Genomic DNA, 8,303 nt, shown 5'->3' with positions numbered 1-8,303 from the left:
TGTGATCCATTTCTAGGACGAACCGTGTCCCCAACAGATAATATTTGAATGAATCCAAGGCCCACTTCACAGCTAGGCACTCCTTTTCTATAGTGCAGATGGTCCTCCCAGCTGTTACTGTAGATGACAATATCATCTAAATAAGCAGATGCTAAATTTGAAAGACCTCCCAGTACCTTATCCATAAGCCTCTTGAAGGTTGCAGGTGCTCCATGAAGCCCAAAAGGCATGACGGTGAACTGATGGAGGCCCCAAGGTGTCCGGAAAGCTGTCAGCTCACAAGACCTGGTGGTAAGGGGAACCTGCCAATAACCTTTAGAGAGATCAATGGTGGTAAGATATTTTGCTTTTCCAAGACAGCAAATCAAATCATCGATACGAGGAGTAGGATACGAGTCAAACTTGGAAACAGAGTTCAAATAGCGGAAGTCTATACAGAACCTCACGGTGCCATCCTTTTTTGGTACAAGGACAATAGGATTACGCCAGTCACTGTGAGAAGTCTCAACGATGCACAGAGAAAGCATTAATTCAATCTCCTCTTTTAAAGGTCCAAGGAGACGCTCAGGGATTCTGTAGCTCCATTGTTTCACAACTGTATCCTCTTTCAGATGAATATCATGTTCAATATAATCAGTACGTCCAGGATCATCTTGAAACACATTGATGACACTCTCACTTGCAACTGCTGTTCTGGGGAGAGATGACTCAGGTCAAGAGCAGAAGCTGATGGTAGAGGCAGGTATTGTTCCTCCACCTCCTCATCTGATACACTTCTGATAAAAAAAATACATCTTGCTTCCCCTCAGGTCTTGATACCCATTCCTTTAGCAGGTTAATGTGAAGAACTTTAGTACTGCGTCTTTGATCTGGAGTACAGATCTTGTAGGTGGTAGGTCCCAGTTTTTGAACAATCTCATATGGACCTTGCCACTGAGCCAAAAACTTGCTGTCATCAGTAGGTAGCAGTACCAATACCTTTTGACCTGGTTCAAAACTCCTTACATGAGCAGTTTGATCATACCAGGTTTTTTGCTTCTGTTGTGAGACATGCATATGTTCCTGAGCTAATGAGGTCATCTTTTCCAACTTCTCTCTCATCTGGAGGACATAAAAAATTGTATTAACAGGTTCTTTTGCAGGTTTTTCCCCCTCCCACCTTTCCTTTAAAAGAGCCAGTGGACCTGGGAAAACCCAGTAGAGGCTTGGGGTACCTCCCGATATGCAAACAAGAGGCGAGGGAGCCACTGATCCCAATCAGACCCAACTTCATTGATGAACTTCCGAAGCATGTTCTTAAGAGTCTGATTAAACCTCTCTGTGAGTCCATCAGTTTGCGTGTGATATGGGGTGGTTCTCAGTCCCCTAATGCCAATCAGTTTATACATATCCTTCAGTAGTTTGGACATAAAATTTGTCCCTTGATCAGTCAGTATTTCTTTGGGAAACCCCACTCGTGAAAAAAAACTGAACCAGGCAAAAGGCAACAGTCTTAGCCTTAACAGATTTCAGAGGGAACACTTCTGGATACTTTGTGGCATAATCAGTGATAACCAACATAAATTGGTTACCTGATTTGCTCTTCTCCACTGGACCCACAACATCCACGCGCAAACGTTCAAATGGTGTATTTCTAATAGGAACAGGCTGAAGAGGAGCTCTCGCTGCAAATCTGGTGGATGTTTTTTGACACTGAGGACAACTCCTGCAAAAACTGGCAACATCTTTGTGTAATCCAGGCCAGTAGAAACACCGTTGGATTCGGGCTATCGTTTTATGTTTCCCCAGGTGGCCAGCCCAGGGAAATGAATGGCCCAAAGTCAATACTGTTTTTCTGACTTTTCTGGGTAACACAAGCTGCTGTAATTCTCCATGTCTCCTATAGAGGTTGCCATTTTGCATGTAAAATTCCTCTGCAGTTTCACCTTCTTCAACTTTCTTCATAAGGTCAGCCAGACTTCTATCCTGGTGCTGCAGCTCACTAATATTATCAGGAATTTTGAAGTCTAGCTGTACCTCAGGTTCAGGTAACACAGGAGAGGCTGTGGTATGTTTGAATTTTTCTTGCTTGCGTTGTGCACGAGACTTACGATCTTTAGTACGACACCCTTCAATCTCAGCCTCATAGAATGGCAAGGCTTTTAAGCTGGGCTCATCTTCACCAGAGATCTTCTAAAATTGCACATTTTAGAAGCATTTATTAGGTCAGTGAGAACTGGAAGATAATTTCCTAGGACAACAGGAAAAGGTAATTCATCCATGACACCCACATTTAACAGGTAAACATGTCCTTGCACTCTCATGTAAATGTTTGCTGTGGGATATTGTTTTTCATCCCCATGAACACAGCAGATGGGTATTGTTTCAGAGGTGCAAATACTATGTGGTGGGACATACCTGCGGTGTACCAGTGACTGGGTACTTCCTGTGTCAATCAGCTTTGACCTTCTGCCCATCTGTATTTCCACAGTAGTCTTCATCAGTGGCTGGTTTTGTCTGTTTAATACATGGTTCTCTCTGAGTACCAGGATTTTGAGGACACATAGGCTTTGTTTGGCCCTCCTGCCCACATAAATAGCAGATACGTTTTTTCACAGGTTTTGTTTGACTGGGGGAAAAACATTTTTCTTTTCCAGATTGCTTACTCACATTTCCAGTATGACACCAGTATGACGACTGGTGTTACCTGGAATCGGCATAAACTCCCTTTTTCCAGCTCTAAAAGCCCATGATTGGGTCTTCCAAAGGCATCCGCCAGGGAAACCGCCTCTGCTGCATCTTTTGACGTCATGCATCTCTTCAACAGTCTTACCTCGGGGCTGAACCCATTTGCCATACAGTTCTTTAAGTTTCATATAGAGCTCCTTGGCGGACTCATTTGGCTCCACATGAAGAGAGCGGAAACTCTGATGATAAGTCTCGGTGTTAATTTCATATTTCTGTAAAATAGCAGCTTTAACATTATCATAGTTCATTGATTCATCCACACATGTACATATGCACTCCTGGCTTTACCAGTTAAGAGTGGAATCAAATTAAATGCCCAGTCGCTTTTTGGCCATCTACAAGCACCTGCTATCCTCTCAAAAGTTGTAAGGAAATGCTCGATGTCATCATCTTCACTTAGCTTTTGCATTTTTGGTTCTTTATAAAAATGTGTAGAAACCGAGTCACCTGGCGTAACAGCAGACAGTGCAGGTTCTGGTGGTGAACTATCCACATCATGAGGCCTCAAGCCTGCAGAGGAAGGGGTGTGTTCTTGCACAAAAGGCCTCAGATGCTCAGAAGACTTGGCCTGAAACTCCTCTTGAAATAAAGTGAACTGATGTTGGAAAGCCTTAAACCTGTGATCTTGACGTGCCATCTCTTCCTCTCGAGCTTTCTGCTGTCCGATGTGGGCCTGAAGGATCCCTGCCAAGTCTGATATGGTTGGCTCTCTCCCCTCTTCATCCTCTTCACAAGCTTCACAAGTTGCACCACACTCCTCATGCTCCATTTGCGCTTCCTTGTCTGATGGAGTCGACTTGCCTTTACCACTTCTGGCTCCTTTCAGGGTTTAGGTCTTTTTCTTCTTCCTTTTGGTTCCAAAAAAAAATTGTGAATATACCTTTGTCCTTAACTGGTGGATCCCACTTCTGACACCAACTGTGACGGTCCGACCAGTAAAACAAAAGGACAAAGGCATATATAAAAAAATATTTTCTATTTATTTTTTCCAAAGAATATCTTAACAAAAAGGTTCAACAACAAATCTAAAAAATATAACAAAATGTGCCCAAAAGAAATCAACTAAGGCAACATAACTCAAGATAACAAACCAAAGACTGACTTAACAATGAACACACAGGGGAATTTATACAAACAGGCTAGCCTACACAAACGAGGAGGGGTAGGGACGGAGACAAAGACAAATAATGTATAAACATAAATGACTWATTYAAASTAAAACATTTTAACTTTATCACAACTATAAAAACCAAAATAACCTAATACCAAAAAGGTTTTAGCAATTATACCATTAGTGGAGAGAGGCAGATTGTTTCACATCAAGTCCCCTGCTTCCAGCAGCCTGATGGATTGTTCCACTTCCTGGTTTTCTTTTGAGCAAACCCCCTTCTGCCAGCCAGTACTTAAACTCAGCAAAACAAAATAGTTAATGATCTTAAATAACATAAGGTGTTTACATTAGGTTGCATTAGGCTAGTAAACAACCTAATGCAATAACCACCACCAAAGAAAAAGTGAAATTCTAAATATATTAAATGAAAACATTTAAATAAATACTAACACTGAAGAAAAGGTGGAGGAACCTCCACACACTCCCCCTCTTCTGGAAATTCCATGGGCCAGCGTGACAGGTAGTCGGCAGTAGAGTTCAGCTTCCCAGGGATGTAATGAACATCAAACTGGAATGGTTGCATCACCAACCATTCCAGCGAGTTATTCTGCTGTTGGAGTCTTTCTTTCAAGCCACTTCAGAGTCTTGTGATCCATTTCTAGGACGAACCGTGTCCCCAACAGATAATATTTGAATGAATCCAAGGCCCACTTCACAGCTAGGCACTCCTTTTCTATAGTGGAGTATCGAGTTTCCCTTGGATAGAGCTTTCTGCTTATAAAAGCAATTGGATGACGTCCTCCTGGTGGCCCTTGAAGCAACACTGGACCCAGCCTACGCCCAGATGCATCAGTTTGCAAAATAAATGGCTGGTCAAAGTCAGGGCAGTGTAATGTTGGAGGTCCACTCAAGGCACCTTGGATGTCCTTAAAAACTCTCTCTGCTTCTTCTGACCACTGAAGCTGATTAGGTTTCTTGGGACTGGTCATATCTGTAAACACAGCAGCTCTGGCAGAAAAGTTAGGAACGAACTTATGGTACCAACCCGACATTCCAAGGAAGGATTTTAGCTGTGTCCTGGTCTGTGGCAGAGGACACGACTGAATTGCTTGAACCTTCTGGATCTGAGGTTTGATGACTCCATTGCCAATAATATGTCAGAGATATTGAACTTCCTTCTTGGCCAGAGTGCATTTAGCTGCATTAACAGTCAGACCTAAATACTAACACTGCCACTAAATACTAACACTGAGGAAAAGGTGGAGGAACCTCCACATAGGGTAACATAAAGCTATGAAAGATAATTATCTTAATAACATTAACATAAGAATCACCTGCAGAATAAAATAGGAAGTGCAAACAATATTTATTTTCACTGTTGAAATTAAATTCTAAATTACATGTTTATTGTGTAAAACCATTCAAAAAATTAAAAATGAGAAAAGTTCTACTATAAAATTTTTTTATAGTAACATCTGACAAATGTTATGTGTTAGTAATGCTAAAATATGTAATTTGATACTTTATTCTTACATTTTTCACTGATAATATTACATCAAATTAAACAGAAAAGAAGGTTTGCATCATCAAATATGATAGCCTTACTAATTCAATAATCACCGTCCAAAGGATAGTATTAACCGGGAATATTTAATTAAGCTGTTATTAAATGATAAACAGCAGTGAYGTGCGGTGTGATCCATAGCTGATGAGGCACTGACTTAATCATAATCAGACTTCCAAATATAGACATCTTTCATGGTACTGTTTACATATTTTTTACATGCGCACAACGTTGGAGAGCAAAAAGACAATTTTACACACCATCTACAGCAGCACTGCCGATGTAGAATAATTCCGTTAACTCAATGAAATTTGGAAATGCAGGTATTATTAATTTAATGCATCCTCTGTATCGGCCGATCTACACGTAGAGTCGTTTCCATAGCAACTGACAACAATGCCACTATATGTTTTAGGATTCAACACCAAAAGCCACTAAATATTTCCCAAACAAAGAACAATTAATAAGTGATCTCTGTGGTACATATATGTGTTATTCTAACACAGCAGTTTACAGGTTATGTTTATTCTGTTTTCTTTACACACAGGGGCGCGGTAAACGGCTGAAATGGGATGATGATTCTAGGGGCCCTGACCAACAGGGGGCCCTCCACAATTTAATCATTCATATTTTGTTCATAGACATAAAATAAAAGAAATCGGGGTCCTGTCAAATACAAAATTAATCATATTGTATTTTCAAAGATTGTTTTTAGCAGTAAAAGTTTAATGTTACCCCTCACATACCAAAAAACACACATCCGTTTTTGCCCTGAATCCCACTATCTGCGTTAAATGGTTCGTTCCTGCTTGGTGCGCTTAACGGTGACATATGCAGCTACAGTCAGTAGAAGCTGCAGCTGAATACAGCGGCGACTGTGGCAGTTACTATGCTGCTAAGAAAAGTTATAAAATCAGGTTTTCAAAAACAAAATAGAGAGAGGGAGAGAGAGAAAAAGGCAAGAGTGTTAATTTATAACCCAGTTTTTCTCCAAGAGAGGTGAGTAGACTGTGTGAGATTATCAACCATTTACCATAATTAGCTTAGCTACAACCTCCTTTTAACTAGCATTTAATGAATTAAGGAAAAAAAATTACCAACATATTCATATATTTAACTTGTTCCCTGTGCCTTTTACCACTTGACAGATGAGTGATTGAGCAGTAGCAGCTTTAAAACACGTCCCTCCTGACCCGCAGTGAGTGAATGAGGCTAATTGACAGCGCTAAGAGCGTCCTACTAGTTCTGATTGGTTGTTTTGGTCGGTGCATTACTTGAACCAGTAATAGTAATTCAGGAAGGAAATGGAGTTGATTGTTTTTACAGATTATCTGTCTCATAAACTGCTATGACATTGTGACAACTTTAACAAATATGGAGAAAACATATTTTTTATTAAAGTTGTGTACTGCAGCTTGAATAAAATGCAGCTACATATCATTTTTAGGCGTCTGGATTGCTTTATGTGTAGTTGCATGTTGCTTTTGCTTATGGGGAGAGACATTTCAGTATCTAAAACTAATAGAAAAAATGTAAGCAACCTACTGGCATACTGGATGTGGACTGTTGGATGTTAATTTCATGAGCAGTAAATATTGTGCTAATTATCAGTATTGAACCAAAGAAAGCAAGGCAATGGCAAGCCTTTAAAATTGTGATGCTTTTTATGGGTCAAATAGACTCAAAAAATTGTAACAGCACCTGCACGGGGGGGCCCAATCTAATTTTTGTCAGGGAGCCCAAGATTTCTGGCAACACCCCTGTTTACACATACACAAACTGTAGCTCACAAAATGCACATATTAAAACTAAGCAAAAACTTATTGTCTTCTTACCTTTACTTATAAATGGAGTCGATGATGAGCTGCTTATTCTGAACAAGTGATCAGTGCATTCAAAGTCAAGTCTATCTTCCAACACAAGTTGAGAAAAGACAGCAAAGGAGGCAGAAAAGGATGTTTCTATCAGAACATCCACAAAGTCAGTCTTTGCTTGTATACCAACCTGTTTGAATAGGAGGTACTCTTCTGTCTTGTAGTTTCAAACCTTTCATCTCTGGTGTTGGTCTTCCTTCAGTATTATTTCCTGCTTCAATTGAAAATCCACTTTATAAAATTTTTTAAGTGTAGAAAAGTAGTCATTCATGTTGACGTCAGAAGAGAGGATACATAAATAAATATATTAAATCAATGTAAATCAATGGGGAAATCCTACAAGCGCTAAAATCTGACACTGTTTTTGTTTACTTTTTGTCAAGAAGGAAGTTGCGCTGACCTTCTTCAGAGGTTTTGTGTCGATTCCTTCAGTAGTTCTCGGTGCAGCGCCCCCAGAGGCGATGGGGGAAAACAGGTTTTCAGTTAGTTTTAGTCGTTTGACTAAAATGCTTTCAGACTAAAACTTTTACATCTCCTGCCTGCTGGATTTGGGTCCACACTTCAACCACACACATCATGACAGACGGTGGTAATGCATTGGACTTTAAGGACACTCTGTCCGTCACGGTCAGTTTGGAATGAATATATGTAATGTAAACATTTAAATATCATTTTTTTAAGAACCACAATAAATCCTAACTGTTAAAAAATAAAATGTCAAGAATCAACTTTTTTCCTTTAATCTTCAAGGTAAGAACTAAAATAAATGAATGTTTTTACAGCTAAAATATTTGCTGTACATGGTGCATATTGTATATCTATAGTCAGAGTAATGATGTAAGTAAATACCTGTCAAAATACAGTGGGGCAAAAAAGTATTTAGTCAGCCACCAATTGTGCAAGTTCTCCCACTTAAAAAGATGAGAGAGGCCTGTAATTTACATCATAGGTATATACCTCAACTATGAGACAAAGGGAGAAAAGAAAATCCAGAAAATCACATTTTCTGATTTTTAAAGAATTTATT

General features: G+C 39.8%; 1 protein-coding gene and 1 long non-coding RNA gene across 2 annotated transcripts in view; one reads left to right on the top strand and one right to left on the bottom strand.

The window, feature by feature from the left end:
- Positions 1-7,637, bottom strand: part of LOC103462789 (uncharacterized) — a 9,181-nt gene extending 1,544 nt beyond the window's left edge. Inside the window, exon 1 of the long non-coding RNA XR_533399.1 lies at positions 7,407-7,637. This is a non-coding gene — a long non-coding RNA (uncharacterized LOC103462789). The remainder of the gene's footprint in view (positions 1-7,406) is intronic.
- Positions 1-8,303, top strand: part of LOC103462791 (glandular kallikrein-like) — an 81,978-nt gene that overhangs the window by 19,409 nt on the left and 54,266 nt on the right. The gene's annotated exons all lie outside the window — the stretch shown is intronic.

The sequence above is a fragment of the Poecilia reticulata genome, linkage group LG3, assembly GCF_000633615.1.
Source record: "Poecilia reticulata strain Guanapo linkage group LG3, Guppy_female_1.0+MT, whole genome shotgun sequence".
Lineage (NCBI taxonomy): Eukaryota > Metazoa > Chordata > Actinopteri > Cyprinodontiformes > Poeciliidae > Poecilia > Poecilia reticulata.
Note: the sequence above shows the minus strand (reverse complement) of the source record. Positions and strands in the feature narration are given on the sequence as shown.